Source organism: Prinia subflava, chromosome 3 (genome assembly GCF_021018805.1).
Source record: "Prinia subflava isolate CZ2003 ecotype Zambia chromosome 3, Cam_Psub_1.2, whole genome shotgun sequence".
In the NCBI taxonomy this organism is placed as follows: Eukaryota; Metazoa; Chordata; class Aves; order Passeriformes; family Cisticolidae; genus Prinia; species Prinia subflava.
In genome coordinates this window covers 19,935,696-19,958,444 of record NC_086249.1, presented here as the reverse complement: position 1 = coordinate 19,958,444, position 22,749 = coordinate 19,935,696, and the positions used below count along the sequence as shown (strand labels likewise).

The following is a 22,749-nucleotide window of genomic DNA, read 5'->3' as shown; positions in this document are numbered from 1 at the left end:
TTCAAGGGCATGCACCTCTTGTGTGGGAGAAATATCTGGGGAGAAACTTACTCTGATTCTGCCTAGACGGGTAGCCTCATCTACTGAACACCTTTTAAAATGTGAATTAGTCCTTTTTTTCTTTTCTTTTTGACAGTAAGTTTGGAACAGAGGCAGCAGCAGTTGCCATCTTCTAAACTGCTGCCTGTGATGATAGATGAGTTTGACCCTGGTAGCACAGAGAGATACTGGATTCAGCACAACACAGATGTTGCAATGTGGCCAAATTAAGCTTTAGTTGGAATGTGCAAGTTGGGTCTTAGTCAGAGTATCTCATGCCTGCCTGCTTGCTGAAAAGCAAGAGCGAAATATTAGCAGCTGACCTGGTGGGATATACACTTGCCCAAAATATTCTGTTACTGGCTGCAGATGAACCAGCATCTGATCTGCTGTGTGACTTTCCCCAGGATCTCACAGCTGTGGGGTGGGGAGGCAAAGGAGTCCTCCAAAAGAAATATTGTTTTCTTCAACCTTCATTTCCCAGTTCTCCATAAATCATGACACAGGAGATAAACAAGAGAGATTATGATGGCAGGTCATGTTTATTTCTGGTGCAGTATACCACAGGAAACAAATCTGAACGTTGCGCTTTGAAAAATATTCCTGGGAGCTTTGGGGATAAAATAGAAGCAGGTTGCTTAATTAATTATTAAAACGGAGATTGTAACTGTGGTTATGATATGAATTTCCAGTCTACACAGCTGGAAATATCAACTAAAGTTATTCCTCTAAACCAGTGAAACTTAACAAGGAAGTGTCTGGAGATTCCCAGCTATAGATGGCACAAGCTGTCTCCACGTGAAGGTCCTGTACAACATTGTCAGCCTAATAGCTGGAAAGAGAAAAAAACAGGAAATAGGCAAAAAGTCGAGTGTGGATACAAGGAAAACAGAATGAGTAAAAGATAAACATTTCTCAATAATAGCTTCATGTTGCAGGATGATAAGCATGAAATTTAGTAAAGATGTCATGAAAGTAAGGATGAAGGGATTAATATTCTCTAGTTTATTTATTGTATCGCGCTCTCTATAATCTTGAGATTGTAATCAACATGTTCTTGATCTTAACATGATGGGATAAACCAGAATTAAGAAGTTAAAGGAGAGAAATATATCTTGCAGTCTTTGAAGCAATTTTAATTTTTATCTAGCTGAAGATAAAGAAGAAGAAATATAGAGCCCGAGATTTTCCCCAGTAGAGGAGTCCAATGTTGGGAATGTCAGTCAGAACCTCCTGATAGGATATAATTGAATTGCAACAGGAGGGCAGAGGGGATCTAAAAATTGCCTGAAAACAAATTCTTCCTTGTGACTAACAAGGAGGACAGGCTGTAGACAAATATAGTTTCTGGGGGGTGCAAGTTAAAGCTAGATTGGATTGCCAAGCACAAAACTCTGTTAGAGAGTGTGTAAATAAAAAAAATACAAATGAGAACGTGCTAGCAGATATATATTCCTTTTTTTTTTTTAATATGACCTGTCTGTGATGTGACATTGCCACTCTAGCATATGTGAAAATAAAACTGAAGGAGATTTAATTCTTAAACACTCCTAACATTATTATGTACATTCCTCTTTTAAAAATACTCTCTTATTAAAGAAGTGAGTGTGTGTGGAGGGTAGATGTGTTTTCCGTTTGTACAATAAAAAAAGTCTATCTGCCGTAAGCATCAGGAAGGACAATTTCTACCCGCGCTGGAGAAAATCCCAGTAGCTTTGAATGTACCTTTTTTGTTTTGGTTTGGTTTTTTTACTGCAAAAAACTTATGCATGGATTAAAGCCGTTACACAAACAGCAAAACTATTTCACATAAAAGTCCCAAGTACAAAATTGCTTCTCCTTCAGGTGAACAACAGCAGAATATTTTACAGTTTTTAATGTTTGTACACCTTCTTCTATTTCTCCCAAAGAAATTTTTATTGCTGTTTTTAATTTAGATCACTGAAAGCAAACAGCATTGAGAATATCAATGCTTTTATTTCACTTTTTAATTTCTAATTTTGATTCATATGACTTTTTAGGACTATGTAAAATTAGAAAAAAATGGTTTATGGAGGAAAATAATTTAAAACTGAAACCGCTAACATGCAAATTCACCAGTTTTGAAAAAGAGCAGCTATACTGCAGATTTTTTTCTTGTAAATTTTCCAGTGCTATGAAGAATTTGAAACGAAAGAAATACTGAAGAAAAAATACACATCAAGAAAAAAGAGAAAGGTTGAACAACATAAATATCAACAACATTTTAAATAGAATCCACTCTGTTGTAACTCATATTCCAGGGGTTTGAAATATTTTTGTTTGAAACATTTGGTTTGAAATATTTGGTCAGACAGCAGGAAAAAAATGCTTTTAAAGGAAATTCTGCTTCTAAAAAAGAGTTATTTTTTGTGCAGCGCAAATTTTCAATAGAAATTTCTGACTGACAAGGATTCAGTGTCACGTTTAAAATAGATTAGGCAAACCAGAAGATGGTACATTATTCCAAAATTTGTGTTCTAAACCCAGTACCCACCTAGGCTCCAGAAAGGGAGTGGAATTCGTGGGGATTGGGTTTGATTACTCTAGTAGAGGTTTTTCCTGGGCTCACAGGACACCTCTGAGCACGCAGCGATCCGGTGCGGTCTGAGGCGACGGCGCTCTCGCATTATCCGCTCCTGGGGAGCCTGCTCCGCTGTTTGCCTTCTTTCTCCACTTTCTTCTTTCTCGCTCTCCTGCCAGGTTTTCCCTTTCAGTCTTCCTTCTTGTGAGGTGGGCATGAAAAAGCTTAGTGTACAAAAACTCACATAATGGTACTCTGAGGGCAAATTATGTCCTTGCTTCCCTAGGCACCTCTAAGTTGCCTAGAAAATAGGAAAACAGTGCAGATTTAGGCTCTACCAGTAATTTTTATCGCTGCTATTTAGGAAATGGCTCTGGAGTCTCTATTTGGCAGCTCTCTTTTACATCCATCAGCAATGCAGCATAACCATACCATCAGCACTAAGTACAAATTCTCACACCCAGCTGGGGACTGAGGACAAGCCTCCCACAAATAACTTTCCATTTCCATCCTGAATTCAGCATTAGCCAATTTAGAGGCAATATATGGCTCTAGGAATAGGCTGTCATGTACAGTATGCACAAGACAGCTCTCCCCTAATCTCATCTAATTGGCAACACAAGCGGCTGTCATTAGGCACAGAGTGCGAGAGGCATTAGAGTCATTAGCGTTTTTGCAGGCTGTAGGGAGGTCAAACATTTCGGGAGATTCAGACACCTTCCCTAGGAAGATTGTTGCACTCCTGAATTACTGCTTCTACTAAGTGTATTCCTGCAGAGAATTACACAATTGCCCTAGTAAAAAGTATGAGAAAATAGAGTTTTGGCTCATGCAGATAATAGCTTTGGGACATGTGGAAGATGCAGTATCTGTAATATTTTTTAATGTAGAAATTCAGTAAGTCAGGATTCACTCCTCTGCCTGTGAAATGTAGATATTCTTGTGAAATAATATGCTAGAAAATGCTAATCTCCTTTAGATAAAACCATTTCATTTTTACATGACCTTTTAAAAATATTGACATATACACTGTAAAGAAAAACATTACAGAAAATAGATTCAAGGTCACAGCCCAAGGCTTCATTCAGGGGAACCTGGTCTTTTGGTAGTGAAGGACTGCTATCTCCTCCAGCTTTATCTCTGAAGCAAAACTTACATGAAATTGTCGCAGACTTGTGAAACAATTCCACTGCAATAAAATTAATTCCCTAACAAAATAACAAAATAGCAAAGAGTTCTGCTAGACACCTTCAACAAGTGACAGTGCAATTTGAACTGTAGTTCTGGTACCCAGACGGGGATAAAATGCTGACTTGGCTTTTGAGAGGGGCCCCAGGACTGCAGAAAGTAATTTCCAGCAGAGACTAGAGTTTCTGTGTACTTAGTCAGAGAAGGTTTGTGTTTATTTGGCTGACAGAACTCCTGCCTGCAGGTCGAGGGGGCTGACACTGACTTGCCCGGCAGAGCAGTACCAAGGACACCCTCCCACATAACAGCCCCATCTGCCCCAGCTCGGGGCCATGGCTCATCTGCCCCTCTCCAAGGCACTGACAGCAGCACTGGCTGTTTGTCCCTCCTGCTTGTCTGAGCATCCTGCCCAGCCTCCTTCCCGGATCACCCTGACCTCCTCATCCTTGCCCCAAGAGGCTTCTCTTCACCAGCCCCGCAGAAAACTCCTTGTCATTTCGGTTCTTAAGCATTCTTCAGTTCTTCGGCATTTAAGTGGAGTCTATCTCACCACAAACACCTCATTTATGCTTTTCCTTTCTCTGGATAATTTAGAATTCATGCAGGGTTGTGGTTCGAGGAAAATCCAAATCCAAGCAGAGTGCTTGGTTAGACTGTGGCTCAGGCAGGCAGTCTTCACTCAGCAGCACCATTTCGTCTTCCAGGCCACGGCGCCTTCACAGAAGCAGAGAAAAATGTGTTTTTCTGTGAACACAGCATTCCTCTGCCATGTTTTTGTTTGCACCAAGCTTTTTCACATCACAGCCTGTGAACAGAAATGGCTGGGGAGTTCAGTTTCTGCTACCAGTGGAAGTTTGCAGCTGCTCACCCTTCCCCCACCTCCTACTGCCAGAAGTTCCTTTAGGGCTCTGTGCTGTACAGATGAGATGGCAGTAGATGAAAAGTCACTGCAGGTACCAAGATGTTATAGCCGCTGTAAAATTTTCCCCAATGATCCCGTTCCCTGGAGCACAAACAGGTGACGGTGCTAGAGTACACAGTGTGGGTTGGAGCCACCATGGGAAATAGCTCTGGTCTTGTCAGTGTTGCAAAATTAGCCTGCAGATGATGATAACAACAAGGACAGCAATTGATGTTGAGAGACATCACATCTTGGACACGTGCTGTCATACTGTGGCTCTAGGATGCCACAGCACCCAACTGCAGGCAGAAGCAGTGGGAGTGCTGAGAAAACACAGTGCAAGTACAGTTGGTGTATTTGCAGTGGAAGACATCTGAGACAGGTGAGCAGTGGGGGACTGGCATTATTCCATATGGACCCTCCCAATGCCATTCCCTTAACATGGAATTAACAGAGACAAAATACCTGATACTGAGCTCCTGATCCCTGGTCAGTTTGCCTCCAAAAATACCTCCCATGAAATCCCCAAACATGGCAGACAATGATGACTTTAGTATATCAACTTCTGGCTTTTTCCCCTCCATTCTTTGCCTCTTTTTAGGTGAATTTTTAAATCATGAGGTGCTGCTTGGCCAGCACATCTGGGCAGTTAGCTAGAACATCAGCCAGAGGTGATAGGAGGGTCAGTGCCATACTGAAGATAAAATAGATGGATTTTTCCCCTGGTGCTGGCTAACAAAACATTTTTGTGACGCTCCTCATTAAAATCTCATATTAAAAATACTTAAAGAGGCATACTAATGGTGGGGCAAAACAGGCAGAGTTCAGTGGAAAGGAAGCTGTCTAATCATCGGAGTGCCCATGGGGGCTGGTGGCTGCCCTGGCAGGTGTGTCAGGTGCACATGGCTCTGCTGCAGGTGCCCTTCCAGCAGGCCTGGGGCATGGTTTCTGCACTCACTTTACAAGCAGGCATTGGGCCAGCCCCACTTCATCCCTACAGAGCAGGAACTGCCTTGTCCTTTTCCTCATACCCCATCAACTATTAGCCCTGGGTTCTTTGCCTGGCTGCCTGTGAGGGTGCACAGATACACGGAGGAGCACAAGGAAGGGTGGGATGAGGAGCAGACTTAGGAGCTGGCAATGGGGCAGCTGTTTTTGCAGCAGTGACAGCATATGCCTTTTACCTAAAGAACCACGACAGAGTTGATGGTGCCATTCCAGGCAGCAGCTAAACCTAGGACACAGAGTCAGGCAAAGTGTTTGTGGAGGGCCTACGTCCTCCTCCATACCATAAACATCTTCCCACTTTTGTGCTCCTGCTGTTGCTTTTACACCCCTCTTGAGCTAGTTTGATCCCACTGTGTTTAAACACCATAATACTGGAGTTACAGCGAGGCTAGTTGTATGAATCAGCCTGCAGTGGGATCAGGTAAGCCCCAAGACAGGAGTAGGTGACAAGGTGTTGGGACTGGAGCAACCAAAAACGAGAACTAGGACCCAGGAGATGAGTGTTTTTCAGTAGGAGCTAGACAGACTGACCTGGTCATAACATGAAGCTGCCTAAATCTCTGATCTCCTGTGTTTTGCATAGGAAATCCTGCTTTTGAGTAAGGTTTTTCTCCTTTCACTGATAATGCTGAACACCTTCAAGTGTTGCCTGTTTCCATCTCTCCTGGCTCCAGAGGACAGGAAGGTGTCATTCCTTTTCACTGCTGTGTTTGCACAGAGAGAAAAGTAGCTACTGGGGATGATGTAGATGGAGTTGATACTTTGTGAGGCAGGGAAAAGGAGAAGATGACCTCTGGAGAAACCTTTTGGGACAATTTTCTGGAATTCTCTGGTTGTGTGGGGTAAAATGATGAGCTGATAATAGAAGACCTTGAGTCTACTCTGGTGTTTGGTGTCTATAACATGCAAATAATTTTCATTTGTGGGAAGTGACCTATTCACAGCAGTGCATTGTATAGATGAAAGTGTCTGGCAGAATGAATTTTAACAAATATCCTACTTCAAGAATTGTTTTAAACAGCCGAGAATGGTATATTTTAATCCCAAAAAGTAAAATAATTACAAGTAGATGAAGTAACATGTGAGGAGTAAAAACAGTTCTCTTTTTAAAAAAAATGTCCATTGTGAGATTTTTTTCTTTAAAGGATACACATTATTGCATTGTACAATGTACCTTCCCTGTGTACACAAAGCTCTGGACTAGGTGGAGAAGAGAGTAAAATCACATTGCTAAGAGGTTGCCCAGAGGCTTCTGTGCAGAGTCTTGCTATAAAGCAAGATGAGCAGAGTTGGATCAACTCTGAGTTCCTAACACCTTGCTATGCAGCTGAAGAGATTGGAGGAAGGAGAATAAGAGGAGCAGCAATGGGACTTTGTGCTGACCCAGATCCATTCTGTAACCTGAAAAATGTCCTGAAGAACAGCAATTCCCCCTAGCTGCCCCGGGGATCTTAGCTGGCCATTTCTGATGGGTGTCGAGGCAGATGCGGGAACTGGAGGTGAGATCTTCCTCTGAATCTGGATCAGGGTTTAAGGAAATAGGCAACGCCCTGCTTAAGGTTAGCATTTCTAGGAACATGCCTGAATGTGAGGTTGGCACTGATTTGATTTTTTTTTCAGCACAGGTAAATTGGTGAGCATTCTACAGCTGTGGAGGCAGCCACTCCAGTGTAGCCATATCATATGCCATGGTTTATATCACTGTTGTACAGTTTGTCCTTATACAACACATGATCAGTGGTGTAAGGCATTGGTGTAACTACCTGCTTTACAGGGACCACATCTCAGGTACTATAAAATCTGTTGCAGAAGGACAGAAAAGTGCCAGGAGGCAGGACATTGTGCTGGATCTCATTTCTCCTGCTGAAGGAGTCAGTCAGATCATATGCACAGAGATCATGAGAGCACAGAGCTGGGGAAATGACAGGGTAACCAACAAATAGGTGTATTGTAGATTACTGAAACATTATTCCTGTAGATTCTGCTGGTCCTTGGCAGCTGGTAAATAATAAAGAGTGTTTATCCTGCTGATATAAATTGGAGCAGAAAAGAGCCCCAGGATTCCGCCAGAATATGCTGTGTGTTCCTATGGGAATCAGTCCCAGCATTGCTTTCTTTTGAATCCTCCTTTTTTTATTTTGCAAAACAGAAAAATTATTCTGAAGGACTTTTGGCTTCTCCAACTCCTGCCTTGGATATTCCAGCTTCCAATGAAAATCAGACACTCTCTGGCTCCAGACTAGCAACTCCCCACTGTTTTCTCTAACCACTAAGAGGTCTAGCACATACAATTTTGAACTGAGTATCTAAACACAAAGAAACTTAGAATACTGTGGCAGACTACAAGTTTTGGTTTTTTAATCACAATTATAATTTTTGTATCCTGTTACTCATTAGATGCGTGGAAACTTCCATTTAGGCTTGAAGAAAAGAGTTAAAAATTGCACCCAGTGTAATGGGTCTCCACATAGCATGTAGAACATTTGAACTCTACTGGCAATAAAAAGCAAGATGAAGTACTTGTCATTATAGGCCAAAAACCAAGGCACTGAATTACCAGTGAGAATAAATTTGTGGATCAGCAAAACAGCTCTCCTACTGACCTCCAAAGTGATGTAGATTAAAATGAGGTTAACAGGGAATCCTTTGCAGAGGACATCTTTTTTTTTTTGTTTTGTTTTTTGGTGTTTTTTTTTGGTTTTTTTTTGTGGTTTTTGGTGGGGTTTTTTGGTTTTTTTGTTTTTGTTTTTGTTTTTGTTTTTGTTTTTGTTTTGTTTGTTTTGTTTTGTTTTGTTTTGTTGAGAGAAGAAGAGTGTTGGAAACTCAGAAAGAAAATTGTGGTCTCTACCTAGATTTCTCAAATAAACATGTGCCAACAACCAGAGGAGATGCAACCCTGATTTTCTGATTCACCTGCATGTCTGACACATCCCTGCCTGTCTGGAACCTCTTAGTATTGCCTGCCAGGACTGAAATTTTTAAAAAAGGAAAGAAAAATCAGAGGAAGAGACTGCAAAAAGCAGTAAAGGCAAGGAGAAACTGTAGCCAAGCAGTTTCCTTTTCATCATCTTTCAGGGTATTTTTGGGTCAGTCTCCTTCCACTCAAGGGAAAGAAGAGCTGTCAAAGCAGAGGAAATGTCCCAGCCATTTCAGTCTGGTGGTGGTGTTGGCTGACCATTCTGTGCTCCTTTTGACACTCCAGGACAAAGATACCCTGCAGATAATTGAATTCAGAGGTAACTTTTCTTTCCTCTGGCCACAGCCCAGTCAGACTCAAGTTTCCTTATGAGTGTGATCCTTTTTAACACCTCCTTTAATGTAGAAATCCCTCAAATTTCTAGTCAGATGAAGGCAAAAATCCATTGAGTGCCTCCCCACAAATCATTCCATGTCAGCAATTCATGTCACTGCTGGAGAAAAATCACTCTCCCTTCCAATTTAAAATCTCATTTGTGTTAGGTACACTTCTTTATGTACAGTTAATGAATACCTAGAATTCAAGTTGACTAAAACTCACTTTCCAATCCTTTGAGAGAGCATTGCCATTCTCCTGGTCACTCAGAGTCCATCTGGGCAGAGCCTGTGCCTCATAAATCCTGTTCACACCTCGTACACACTTTGCACAGTGTGATGGGGATTTGAGCTTCCATGTACGCAGATAAACTCATCCCAGTTCTGTCAGTTTGCATTTCTGTGTTCACAGACTGCCATTGTTTGCAACCTTCCCCTGCTTCTTCTGTACCTCCTACATTCAATCATAGAATCATTAAGGTTGAAAAGGACCTCCAGAGTCATCAAGTCCTACTTCTGAGCAATCATCACCATATCAACTAAACCACAGGACTAAGTGCTATGTCCAGTCATTCCTTGAGCACTTTCCATGATGATGATTTCATCACCTCCCTGGGCAGCCTGTTCGGATGGTTTACAACCCTTTCTGTGAAGAAATTCCTCCTGATGTCCAGTGTGAACCTCACCTGGCATAGCTTGAAGCCATTTCCCCTTGCCCTGTCACTGGTTGCTGGGATCAGAGACCAACTCCCACCTTGCTACCACCTCATTTAAGGGAGTTGTGGAGAGCAATAAGGTCTCCTCTGAGCCTCCTTGTCTCCAGGTTAAACCCCAGCTCCCTCAGCCACTCTTCATAGGACTTGTGCTCCAGATCTTCCATCATTTTCATTGTCCTTCTCTAGACTCGCTCCAGCCCCTCAGTGCATTAGCAGTGAAGGTCCAGAGCTGGACACAGCACTCGAGGTGTGGCCTCAGCAGTGCCGAGTACAGAGGGACAATCCCTGCCCTGCTCCTGCTGGCCACACCATTGCTGATCCAGGCCTGGTGCCCTTGGCCTTCCTGCCCACCTGGGCACAGCTGGCTCATGTTCAGCTGCTGTCACCAGCACCTCCAGGTCCTTTTCCTCTGGGCAGCTTCCCAGCCACTCTGTCCCCAGCCTGTGGTGCCACCTGGGGTTGGAACTGGTCTATCCTTTCTAGCTGTCTGCAGTCAGTTCTTACACTACCCGTCATCTCTCATTCCCTTGGAAGCTGTTGGATCTTTGGCCAGACTGTGGTGCCATACCATAGTGCCTGTACTTTACATTTTCAGATCTAATGACCACATTTTATCCCTTTTTGCCTCTCATTCCTGGAGGCATTCCCTGTAATAGGAGACAAAATCTGTTCCACCACTCTCTTTCAGGCTTTGCTGGCTGGAAAAGCTGTGAGGGAAGTGTTTTTGTGGTTGCTGGCATGTGCCAGTTCAGTGCGCCTGGAAGGTTGTGCAAGTCCCGTGAGGGCCAGCCCGCCAGGAGAGCGTCCCCAGCAGGGGCTCCGTGCCCCTTCTCACTCAGTGTTGCAACAGTTCCGGTTTTTGTTCTGGCTGGACTGTCACCAAGTGCTGAGATGCAAATTCCTCTGCGAATCAAATGTCTCTCTTGGCTGGGTTCTCTTTCCAGTTGTTTTCCTTTCTGCGATGCCGACGGGTACAATGGTTAGGTTGCAGCCCAGCGCAGTGACCAGCGCTGTCTCTCTGTGTCTGTGTGCTCATTCATCTGTCTGTAGCTGCCCATTGTGTCTTGCCTTATGATCACTTTGAAGGGTGGAACTGTGTTTTCCTTTTGTTCTCAGACCTATGGGACTTTGGTTGAAAAAACAGACATCTTATGCCCTATGGTAACACAAGCAAGAAACAATGGGATAGTTCTTTTCAGTAAGAGGACAAATGTGAAGTCCTTACTCGGGCAAATCTCCATTAGCTGTAGTGCAGCTGAACACTCTTTGAGTAGAAACACAGGAAGAAGATAAGGATTTGGTTCAAGAGAAAAGAAATTAAAATGCACACTGTCCTCAGCCTTCTGCATACCTGCAATCTCCACACTGGCATAATGAAGAGACCTTTCTTAGCACATTGTAGGCCATAGTCACAGACAGAGGTGGTCTGCTCATGGGGAGTAAGGGGAAATAAACTGCATCATTTCAGTTGTGGTTAGTACAAGGTGTGTGCCAGGGCTGTATGTCCTGGTGCACCTTCTGCTCAGTCACAAGATGAACCAGGCTGTCAGTCTTTTGTGTTCTCAGGAACAGAAAATAAGAGCGATGGACAATGTCAATCCTTAAAAATAAAGTGAGAGGTGAAGGGGAGTGGTATGCCTACCACTGCCCAAAATGCCTGTGGAAAATTCTCACTGGCCTGGGCTGCCCCTTAGACTGTGCCTTGACTTTGCCCATTGTCCTAGGGTGACAAATTTGCCCTAAACTAGGACATCCCTGAGGGTCTAGCTGGTTTGGGGAAGCTGTGTCAGTGTGTGTACCAAAAGTTAACATTATAGATGGTTGTTGACTAACCCTTGAGCCCTAGTTAGTTTATTAGTAGAGATACAGGTTATATACTAGAAGTATACAAATAAAAAAGGTGAGGATTCAAAAAAACTGCAAATGCACAGGCAAGAAGTGTGGATAAAAACCCAAACACTATAGATAGGAGCTTGGATAGATAAATGGATTAATTAAATACTGGTTTTGAAATTCATAGCATCCCCTGCCCTGTCCAAGACAGGAATGCAGCTCTGCTAGGTGCCTCATAAATCAGTAGTATTGGATGTCCCTTGTGTGTGACATCTAACTGTCTGATTACTTTATTTATTTTACAAAAGGGGAAAGAAGCAAAGGCATAAATGGGCCATTTAAAAGTCAACCCAGTTATCCTCAGTTTTGAGTATAAATACATTCATGCTTACCTTTTTTGAGAAACTCTTTGAGAATGACTGAATATCTCATTAGACACATTTGTCAATTCTTTTTCAAAAGCAGCTAAGATTAAAAGAACTATGGCAGTACAGGGCTAAGGAAGCAATTCTGTAATTTTGGAGTCTGGGACCTATTCATGAAGAGATGTCTCAAATCAAAAGTTTCATGACTTGAGAATGCAGATGATCTCCCTTAAAGCTGTAAAGCTTATTCTGAAAGTGCTTTTATTTCATGTATCCCCAAAAAAGGCAAATGAGGTACACATTCACTGGCTGACAAGGTTAATACAGGTCAGTATAACTCATCCTTAAGTGTTGATCAGTAGCATAGTTACAAAGGAAAGGATTTGCTTTCAGTATTTACAAGCAGAAAGAAACTTGAAGTTACGTTTAATTCAAGTTTACCAGAAGGTGGAGCTGGATAGTAAATCTAAACAATAGCTTGAAATGAATACATTCTTAGGATCATTCCATTACAGGAAAATGAATGTGGCTGATGTACCAGTAGTTTCCATGCACTGCAGTTCATATACTGAAAGTGGCACCTATTACCTGGACAGAACTCAAATGATCAGAATAACCACAAGGGTGTACATTAATGATATAATGGTAATATGAAAAAAGACTGCAGAAGTATGGTTTGAAAATAAAGAAAATGAAATGTTAATTTTAACTCAAATCCTCCATGGTGTTGAAGTATATGCATGTACAGGTAAAGACCACAAAATCCTAAATTGTGGCTGCAGGGGACTGAAACACACATGTCAAGATAAATAGCCTTATCAGCCCTATCATGGGCTACCTCTTAAAATTATATTCCAAGGTATTTCACATTTCCGTACTCCTTTCCCCTTGTAGATTGCCATATTTCCATACAAATATTTCTTTGGGCAGACGAGGCAGACATTGAACTTAATCTTTTTGTCCTGATTAATGAAAAATCTCTTTGAAAGAGCATCCTTCACTTTGGATGGCCAGACTGCCTTTGCAGGACCTTCCCAAAGGTAGGCTTGTTACACCTTACAAACTGTCCTTGCTGCAGGCATTCTGGTGGAGTCTGGAGGTGGGGTTGTGATGACATGAAAGACCCATCCTCCTTTTGAAGTTGTCTTTCCCCAGTGGAAAGCTTTTTCTGCCTGAGTTATGAATATTTTGCCAATCTTTCAGCATCAAACTCAGCTTGGGAAGTGTTCAGCTAGGGCATTTGCCACAGGTCAGGACCAAATGTATTGAACTCTTGGGTTTGTCAGTGAAATATCATTTGAACAGTTTAAGGGACAGGTGCATGCTCTGACTTCCTCTCTTTGGAAAGATTTCCTTAACCACACACTATTGCTCAGTGGTGCTGGACATCAGAGCAGCCCATAATGTGCCCCTTTGTTAGTGGTATTTTCAATGATAGGTATTACTTCCCATCAAAGATACCAGGTAAACACCAGCATCAATCACAGATGAAGCCCAGAGTGAGAAGGATTGCAGGTGAGATGATGCTGAGGTGTCCTCACAGTGGTCCTGTGCTCTTTTTTCAGCTCATCTTCAGATCACGATGGAAGGCAGTCTGGGTAAGGAGATATCTGGAAAATAATAAAGAATTGGCACCAGGCTCAGGGCCCACATTCACTCAATTCTCACTTCAGTCCATCTCAGAATAAAGAACTGTAAAAAACAGGCAAAAGATGTTTGCAGAGATTTTTCAGGAAAGTGATTTTCCACAGGCAGAAAGAATATGGTAAACCTTTTCAGGGGAAGAAATAATAAATACAGAGCTCCATTGTGTTCCATCATAACTGACCCAAGGCTCATATGATTAATGATTAATGCCAGCCCAGCAAAACCCTCCCAAATATGCCTCCCAAAGAAGGAAGAAGGCAGAGGGTTTAGGTCTTCAGCTGAGGTATCTGAATTAATTTAAATATGATTGTATCTCATATGCTTGGTCTTAATTGTCTCCTCCTGAAAATTCAATACCTGCATTCATGCTCCCGGGCTCCAGGGATTCCAGAGCACCACACTGTCCCCACTGAAAGGAAATGAAAAATCGGCTGATGCTAACCAGACCCCTTCAGCAACTTTACCCATTTAAGTGCTGTATCCTGCAGAGTGATTAATGATTTTTTTCCTTCTACATCTAACAGCAAAGAAAGAAGCAAAGAAAGAATGTGTACTGTTGCTCACCTTCTAGCCAATAGACTACAAAGGAATGGCTTGCCAGGATATTCACTTTCCTCCTGAGTGTGATTTATTTTTCATGTGTATCTGATGTTGCTTCTTCCTTGGATGTGGTTGTAACCTGCAGCATCTTATCAGCAAAAGGTTTGGCTTGCTCTTGTATGTGACTAGCATTGTGCTTTCTTTGGGCCTTTTTAAAACTGCAACCTGAACCTGTTCACCAAGCCTTTATTAACATGTGTTTTATGGTACAGGTGTAATAATTAATCCAAATGGTTAGCAGATGTGGCTGTCTATCTCTGGGCATATCAGTTCCTACACACCACCCCTTAATCAAGCAGTGCCCAAGCAATGCCAAAGTAAATGAAAGAAAATAAATTCCACCAAGATATTTATGAGGGCCACCTGGATAGGGAAATACCTTGGCCTTTGCCGGTCCCCTGCTCCAGGTGGCTACAAAAGACTGAAGTCCCTCACTATATACGAGTCAAATCAATCTTGCAGGGAGCTGAAAATGAAAAGCTGTGCTTGGCTCCCTAGTTTAACAATAATGAAGTTTTGTACATGTGCTCTAAGGAAGTCTTCCCATTTCACCTTATTTATTTGAAATTTCCCTTCTTATTACCAGTGCCAGCACCTGATGGACTTCACATAATTCAGGTTGCTGGTTCCTGCCTCTGTTTCTGGCAAGCCAAAGTTAAGGATCTTCTTTATGTTATCAGCTGGACTCCGGGTGTTGCTGTGCAAATCACGAAGGGAGATGCCAGATTTTTACATTCCTGCCATTTCCACTTTTTTTTCCCCAATTATTTATAGTCTTCACATGGGTAATTCCTGGCAGATTTTCATTACATTCAGCTTCTGCTGGGACAAAAGGCTTTGCCTGTGAAGGGATGATTGTTCCAGCTGCCTCAGGAGAAACCTATCCCTGGTGGAAGCTGCAGCCTCAGCCTCCTTACAGCATCATGGTAAAATGCACCTCCCACCCCACGGGAAATTTTCACATGTCTGCTGTGTCACATCCAGGTGCTACACTCCAGCAACCACCCCGAGAACACCATGGATGAAACCCCAGCTGTCCTGGCCTGCATCAAACGCAGTTTGGCCAGCAGGAAGAGGTGGTGATTCTGCCTCTGTGCTTGGCACTGGGGATAACCCAACTGGAGCAGTGCTTCAGCTCAGCAACCGCTGGGCCTCAGCTTAGGAAAGACATGGACCTGCTGGAGCGAGTCCAGAGGGGAGCCACAAAGATGGGTAGAGGGCTGGTGTCCCTGCCATGATAAGGGGATTGGAACAAGATGACCTTGGAGTCCTCTGCAACCCCAAGCATTAGATGATTCCATGGGATGGAGGGATAGGTTGACCCCAGCTGGACATCAGATGCCCCCCCAAAGCCACTGTGTCACTCCCTCCTCAGCTGGACAGGGCAGAGAAAATACAATGGAAGCTTCATGGACTGAGATAAGGACAGGGAGAGACCACCCACCAATTACCATCACAGGGAAAACATACTTCATTTAAGTCAGTTAGTTTAGTTTACTACCAATCAAATCAGAGTAGGATAACAAGACATAAAATTTTAAAAACACCTTCCCCCACCTTTTCCTTCTTTGCAGATTTTGTTTTACTTCTGGTTTTTCTCCATCTCTGCCCTAAGAGCAGTTCAGGAGAATGGAGAGAAGAGATTGAGGTTGTAGAATTATAGAATGGTGGGAGTTGAAAGGGAACTTAAAGATCCTTTTGTTCCAATCCCACTATCATGGGCTGGGACACCTTCCACTACAGCAGGCTGCTCAGAGCCCCATCTGGCCCCATCCTGATCCTGAACACTTTGTGGGATGGGGCAGCCACAGCTTCTCATCCAGGGGTGGGGAGTTCTCAGCCTCTGTGGGCAGATAGGTCCATCACACATTGTTCTCTGCTGCTCCTTCCTCCTAAGGGGGACGACTCCTCACACTCTCCCCCTGCTCCAGTGTGGGTTTCTCTCATGAGAGACAGTCCTGCACGAACTTCTCCAGCGTGAGTCCTCCCTCAAGAAGTGCTCCAGCATGGGTGCTTTCCACAGGGTGCAGTCCCTTCAGGCACAGAATGCTCCAGCATGGGTCCCCCTTGGCTCCAGGTCCTACCAACAAACCTGCAGCATCAGAGGCTTCTCTCTCCAGTGAATTCTCAGTGAATGAGAAGCAGTGCTGGGAAAAAACTGTGCATGACAGAAGAAATCATCTGACATTCTTATTGGTAGCTGTAAATCTTTCTTATCCACATGACAGAAAAATGAAGTTGCCAGTGCAGCTAGTTCCATTACAGGCATTGCTTAGTGCTTAACAACTATCATGCCAGGCTACATAGGCAAAATTGTGTGCCAAATGTAATATATAATTAAATCAAAGCTGATAATAGGTATGTACCTTGCACTTTGAACATGTAAGCTCATTTCCTAATCAACATAGGAAAAAACTTTCCTTTAGGTTGTTTTCTATCTATTTAGCAAGTTTTGCCTAATAAGCCTGTATATTGACTGCTGCCATAGATGGAAAGATGAAACAGGTGGATCACTGGAGTGAAGCTTAATGCACTGATTGTCCTGATGCAGTTTAAATATGTATTAAAATCTTACAGGCAAACTCAAGGAATAGTAAAACCTTTTTCAGTTTGAACTATTACTGCTTAAATTTCCCCACTATTCAGTCATGCTAGAGAGAAATTACTGAACAAAACCAAGCACATGATTCATGACTAAATGCATGAGACCTACTAGCTATCAGCTTTCCATTAACCAGTCTGAAACTCTATGCCAAGAAGTGTCACAGTCTGCTTAGAACAGCAGTGGGGCCAGCCTCAACCAAATGGCAGCAGCAAAAAACTCCCAAACTATGCTGATTTCGTAACATATCTCCCCATATTTTCATCCCTGCTATGCAAGGTCTGAATGTTGGAATGAATTGTCTTTGATAACATGGAGGTTAATAGCCCCAGGAGTCTGGAGTCTCCTCTTTTCTTCTTAAAGAGGTTTTGAGGTTTTGGAATATGGATGTGCACAGAAGTGTGTTAAATGGATTATGCTTCCATTATTTTAACTTGTTTATTTGCAACATGAGAACAGCATGAAGTAAACACCTGGGAAGTTTCAGCTGGAAAAGTTCAGATGTTCTTTGGTTATGAAGGCACAAAAATAGCATCCCTTTAGAACAAGCATATAAAAAAATTTAAAAGTTCAGAAAAGCCATATGTTGTGTAACATGAAAACTGACGTTTTTCTTGTGGCTTCCAAAAATACCCACTTCTGCTCTGAGACTAATGCCTGTTACAGTTTAGCCAAAACAGGGTCAAAGCAGGTGGTTTAAGATTAAAGTCCCATATCAAATTGACTGTGATATTTGATATCTGGTAAATACTCTCCAGGGCAAGTTGAATAAGAGCCCTTATTATACACAACAGATTGGAGTAAATAAAAAGTACGAGACAAACAAAACATCCCCTCTCTGTAATGAAGTATTCCCTCCACCACCCAGTCTCGAGGGAAGAAAAAGAAAAGGAAGACCAGCGGTCAGATGAAATACTTTATTGTGAAGGAAGCATGTGTCTGGCAGCTTCAGACATGCACATGAAAAGTAGACTGTTGGAACCAGAGGGTTTCTCCATATGTTGAACTCTGAGTCTCCCATTTCTTCCAGAAGTGATTAGCTAAGGATATTTTCCACTTTTCAGTCAAAGAGAAAACAAAATACTGCAGGGAGATGTAAGAGGTTCCACTGGGAAATGTACATCTTCTTATCTCTTTCTATGAGTATCCCTTCCAATCTTTCTTTTCCACCTGCCCCAGATCCTGGACTGCTAAGCCAAGTTTCATGGGGATTATAGTTTCCTGAGCCTTCCTGTTGATCATTTATAATTACTGGCATGAGATTTTTTTTTTTTTTTTTTTTTTTTCCTGTGCAACATTCTCAGCAACCTGAGATTTATTTAAAAGCTATGCCAGCGGATCAGAAAACTCCTTAGCCAGTTCTTTTGAAACTCATGACTGCAGTGCACATTTGTTCTTTGGTACCCTGAGGACAAAGCATGGATGTTGGAGGTAAGACACTTGGCATAAAGCAGTGTGTGCAGCTCAAACAAGGTCTGTCTATCATGTATTCATGGTAGAGTACACACAAGTCATGCAGCTTCATCAAAACTTGTATCCTCTCTCCAGTCACAAAGCTGTCAGTATTGCTTCCCTTGCTTGTTCTTGCACTTCAGAGAAGAGGAGGAGGATGGCTAAAGGTGTGCTTGGACACTTCGCTGATTGCTCTCTTCCCATATTTCTACTTGTTTGGTTTTGGTTTTTGTGTTTGTTTTTTTTCCTAGGCCTGTTTTTGTGTTTTTTGCTCCCTGTTCATTCATATCTGTGAAATGCCCTTTGCAGAGAAGAGGAGAGGGGTGGTTGTGTCTCTGGTCCCTGCACTCACCAGACGTGCTGCTCCTTAAGCGCCAATGCAGATGTTCCAGACTGCTGAAGCTTTGTGCTCTGCATGAAAGATGGAAATTATGCAAAAACCCCGCCTTGGCCAAAGGACCACAGTAAAAACCCTTAAAGATGAAAGGGAGAATTTTGGACTTCAAAAACAGGGCTGTAAATTCTGGCAATCTTTAAAAATGTAAAATATGTACATATCTGTGTAAAAGCTTTCTGACAACACTGCTCATAAAGGGGAAAGTAGAGTGACTGAAATAAGCAGATGCCTGTTTAAAACTGATAGGTTAAATAGTGGAGGCTGAGACAGCTTCTGGAATCAGAAATTAGTATGTTCAAAGTGGAAATATGTAAAATAGATCTTATCCAAGCAGCCTTGGATACAAGGCAGATGAGGTTCTAAACAAAGTGCATAAAGCACTATATGTATATACAGTATATATAGTATGTCAATAAAACAACCTTCAGTATGGAATTTCATTTGGTGTCACTATATGTTTTCATGCAGAAACTAGCATTATGAAAAATGAATGCAACTTATATTAAGTATTTTAAAAATTAAATGATAAATTGGAAATACTATAAATCTTGACTCTTTGTTAAATAACTGAGTTTTATCTGGAGCCCTGCATGGTTCAGTTTTCAGAATTAAACTATTTGGTATTAGTATCAATGTTCAAGGGAAAAAAAATGCACTAACCACTGACAAAGACTGGATATGACACAAATATTATGGAGTGGGAGAAAAAAAAAGGCAGGAAGATAAAATAGTGATGCAGACCAGATTGCCTGGTGAAACAGATGCTAGCAACATATTAGGAAGTAAAGGCAAACTTGTGGAGAAAAAAAAAAGAAAAAAAAAAAAAAGAACAAAGCCATACAGACAGAATATACTCAATGTGTACTTTGGATGGTATTTGGGACCACAGTGGGTACACAGTCCAGCAGAGGTTCCCTGAAGACCTCCAGAAAGGATTGCAGGGGTGAACTAGAAATGAGAAAACTGAATACAGGTATGGTATTTGCTGACAATGTGACCATAACATCTATATTGCCATGTGTCCACAAGACCAGCTGGGGACATTGAATAGCAGAAAAAGTCTCATAGGATAATCTAGAGGATGGTTAAAAGGCTGGAAAACTTGCACCAGAGCATAAGACTATAAAATAACTCAGTTTCCTGAAGGATTTTATAAAGATGACTGTCCGTACCTCTCCAGATTGAGAACTTTTTTTGTTCTGTTTGGGATTTTTATCTGTTGGATAAAGACATCAGAGCATCCAATGTCTGGAAATACAAATATGGTAACTTCAGACCAAAAAGAAGACACACGTGTTTTTTACCAGAGAGGGACAGATAATCACCAAAGGTATAGATGTGGTGGCTATACAAGGTTCTCTATCACTGCCAATTTGAAAAATAAAGATTGACTGTCTTAAGGACATGTGCCTTACTTCCAAAGGAAGTAATTCAGGGAAGTAGTGGTCTGGCCTTGCCCTCCTAAGGTCAGGATTGATGTGCAGCCTGCTCCCCTCTGGCTTCATAAACCTTGAATCTGTTCCTTAATTCTTTCATGGAGAGGTCTGTTCTTTTGGGCTTTACTTTTCCTATTGAATTGAAATTAGACATGATTGCATTTGTAGCATTAATTCTCCCAGACAACCAATAAATCAGACACATATTTTGCTTGGGATGTTTAGTTCACTTTAGTCGCAAAAAAACTAAGGAGGAACTTGGACTGGAACATGGGTATTACAAAGGGAGGAAGAGATAGCTTTATGGGCTGTGATGAGATGACCTCATCCAACATTGCCTTCCTTAGATGTCAAAACCCTAATTGTTTGAGATTGTTGTTCTCTATTTGTTGTTTACTTGTTTTCTTTTAATTGAGGCTAAACTCAAAAACAGAGTGAAAACTCACAATGGAGCCAAACAGAATGAAAAGTCACAATGGAGACAAAGCAGGATGAGCACTCTCTTTTCTTTTTTTCTCCGCTGGAATTATCCCAGGATTTTAACTTCAAGTGGGTTTAATCTAAGGACTCAAACCTCCCTGTAGCCACATGTTGAACCAATTGAAAAGCAACCAACAGGTAAATATCTCTATCACGGCACTGCTAATAATGTAGCAGACCTTTAGCAGAGGAGGAAACCCTTTTGACCCCTCTTGTGAAAGCTTTTCTGTGGCCTCCAGTTTCGCTGATTTTTTTCTTAAACTGTCGTTACAAATGCAAGAAGCAGACACCTGCAAAAAGCTGATAACTGTACATGCATCAACAAGGAGGGAAAGCACAGGCAAATAGGTTTTATTTGGCTTTAACGGAGCACCAGGGAGAAATACACAGAGAGATTGACTGACAAGGGCTTCAGTAGAAACCCATCAGCTCGTAATGTGAGAAAGTGCTTGCAAATGAACAAAAAGCCCGTGGCCCTTTCCAAAACTAGGACACTTTGCCTAAAATGTTCTACTTTTCCCCCATTGTTTCCTACCCTCCTGTGTTGAGGTCTAACCACAGAACAAGGCACCACTGAGCCACACTGCCTTTCCGTGTATCCATCTGGAACATGTCAAGCCTTGGCAGCCTGCCCCTGTGCAAAACCCCGAAAAGGGAAGGAGGGAACTGTTATGTATCTTTAAAACAAAAGACTCTCCTGTGGGCTACAATCCTATCAGAATTTGCATTCTGTAAAGAGACAGGCTGTGTTCAACACATATCTAGGGAACTCCCAAGAAACCTTGAATTGCTTGAGGAGTGTCAGAAGAAGGTATCACAAGCTGAGAAGATAACGAGGTCTTCATGAGGCAAAGAGTAAATGCATTAGGGTTATTGGAAACATGCTCTCTCAATTTAGACATAAAACACTTTCCTTCCTACTTCTGGGCAAAAATTATCCATGAATGATGTCACTTTTTTTGCACCAGACAATTAAAGAAATTATGAAGACTTTTGTTCTTATTGCTTACAAATGTTTACCCCTAGAAAAAAAGTGAGACTATTGAAGATTTTACAGAGCTTTTTGTTAAAATTAAAATATTAACCCAAATTCTCAGATAAATTTTATCCCTGATGCCATCTCATGTTCTAACTTTACTCTTATAGGACTGGAGATTTTTCACTGTCTTCCTTTTATGCTGTTTTAGAGGGCTATGTTGTTTCATTAAATACCATCTAGAGCTTCTAACAATAGAGAAGCACGTACTTCAGGAGGTGCAGGTAGTACTTATTTTGTTTAACGTGTATACTGTAATTTTTATTTATACACAATATAAAATTTACATTGTGGCTGTTGTACATATCTTCTGTAAGTCTTCTTCTGCTTAAGAGACGCCTATAGTTTTATCCCATGTCCAAATTCATATAGGAAATGACAGTTTCATTGTTTTAGCAATGGGTAAGCTCAGGGCTTAGAGGACATATCTCTAAAATAGCAGTTTTTTACCTTTTGTGCCTTGCTTCATCTTGGTAGTGGAAGACAAAGTGCTTCACATGTGTTTAGATGTTGAGATTTTTTTTTTTAGTTTCTTGAATAGCCTTGTTTTCCCTTGCTGCTACAATCCCATTTCTTCATCAGGATTTACCACAACCTTAAAAGCCAGAGATCTATCTCTAAGAGGCAATGCATACACAGAATTTCAATGTATAAATTTGAGAAGTGGGATTCTGTTCTGCCAGATAACCTCAGCTACGTAAGAATATCCATTTAACACACATTAAAAATAATTTCTACAATGCTTCTAAGCATCTCTACCCAGCTCTTTGTTTCCACAGAACATCAGAAGAAATAAGGACTCTGTGAGCTGATCACATTTCACAGGTACTCTCCATCTGGGGGAACTTTTCAGGGAAAACCTTCATAGTTTATAATTTGAGCATTTTTATACATAAAAAGTTACGCAAAAAGAAGCCTATTAATTGATAAAGAGGCTGAGGTAAAGATTTCATATTTTATTCTAATTCCTGTTTTTAGGGGAATTAGAATTACAACTGTCGAGTCTGTGAGAAAACACTCAGATTCACAAGACCACAGCAGTCTTTGGACCTTAATTTTTTTTGTTTGTTTGTTTGTTTCTTTCTTTCTTTCTTTTATTAAAACAAAAATATGTTGGAAAGTGTAATTATATTATTTATGACAGTGAAGTTATGGCATTTTTAACCAGTTGAGGTTTTACTCCACCGTGGTTTCAGTTATTCACAACACAGCAAGG

The 22,749-nt window shown here is 41.7% G+C and overlaps 1 long non-coding RNA gene across 1 annotated transcript in view; it reads left to right on the top strand.

Moving 5' to 3' along the window:
• Positions 1-20,191, top strand: part of LOC134548981 (uncharacterized) — a 40,184-nt gene extending 19,993 nt beyond the window's left edge. The window contains exons 3-4 of the long non-coding RNA XR_010079964.1: positions 14,055-14,232; positions 18,037-20,191. This is a non-coding gene — a long non-coding RNA (uncharacterized LOC134548981). The remainder of the gene's footprint in view (positions 1-14,054; positions 14,233-18,036) is intronic.
• The last annotated feature ends 2,558 nt before the right edge of the window (positions 20,192-22,749 follow it).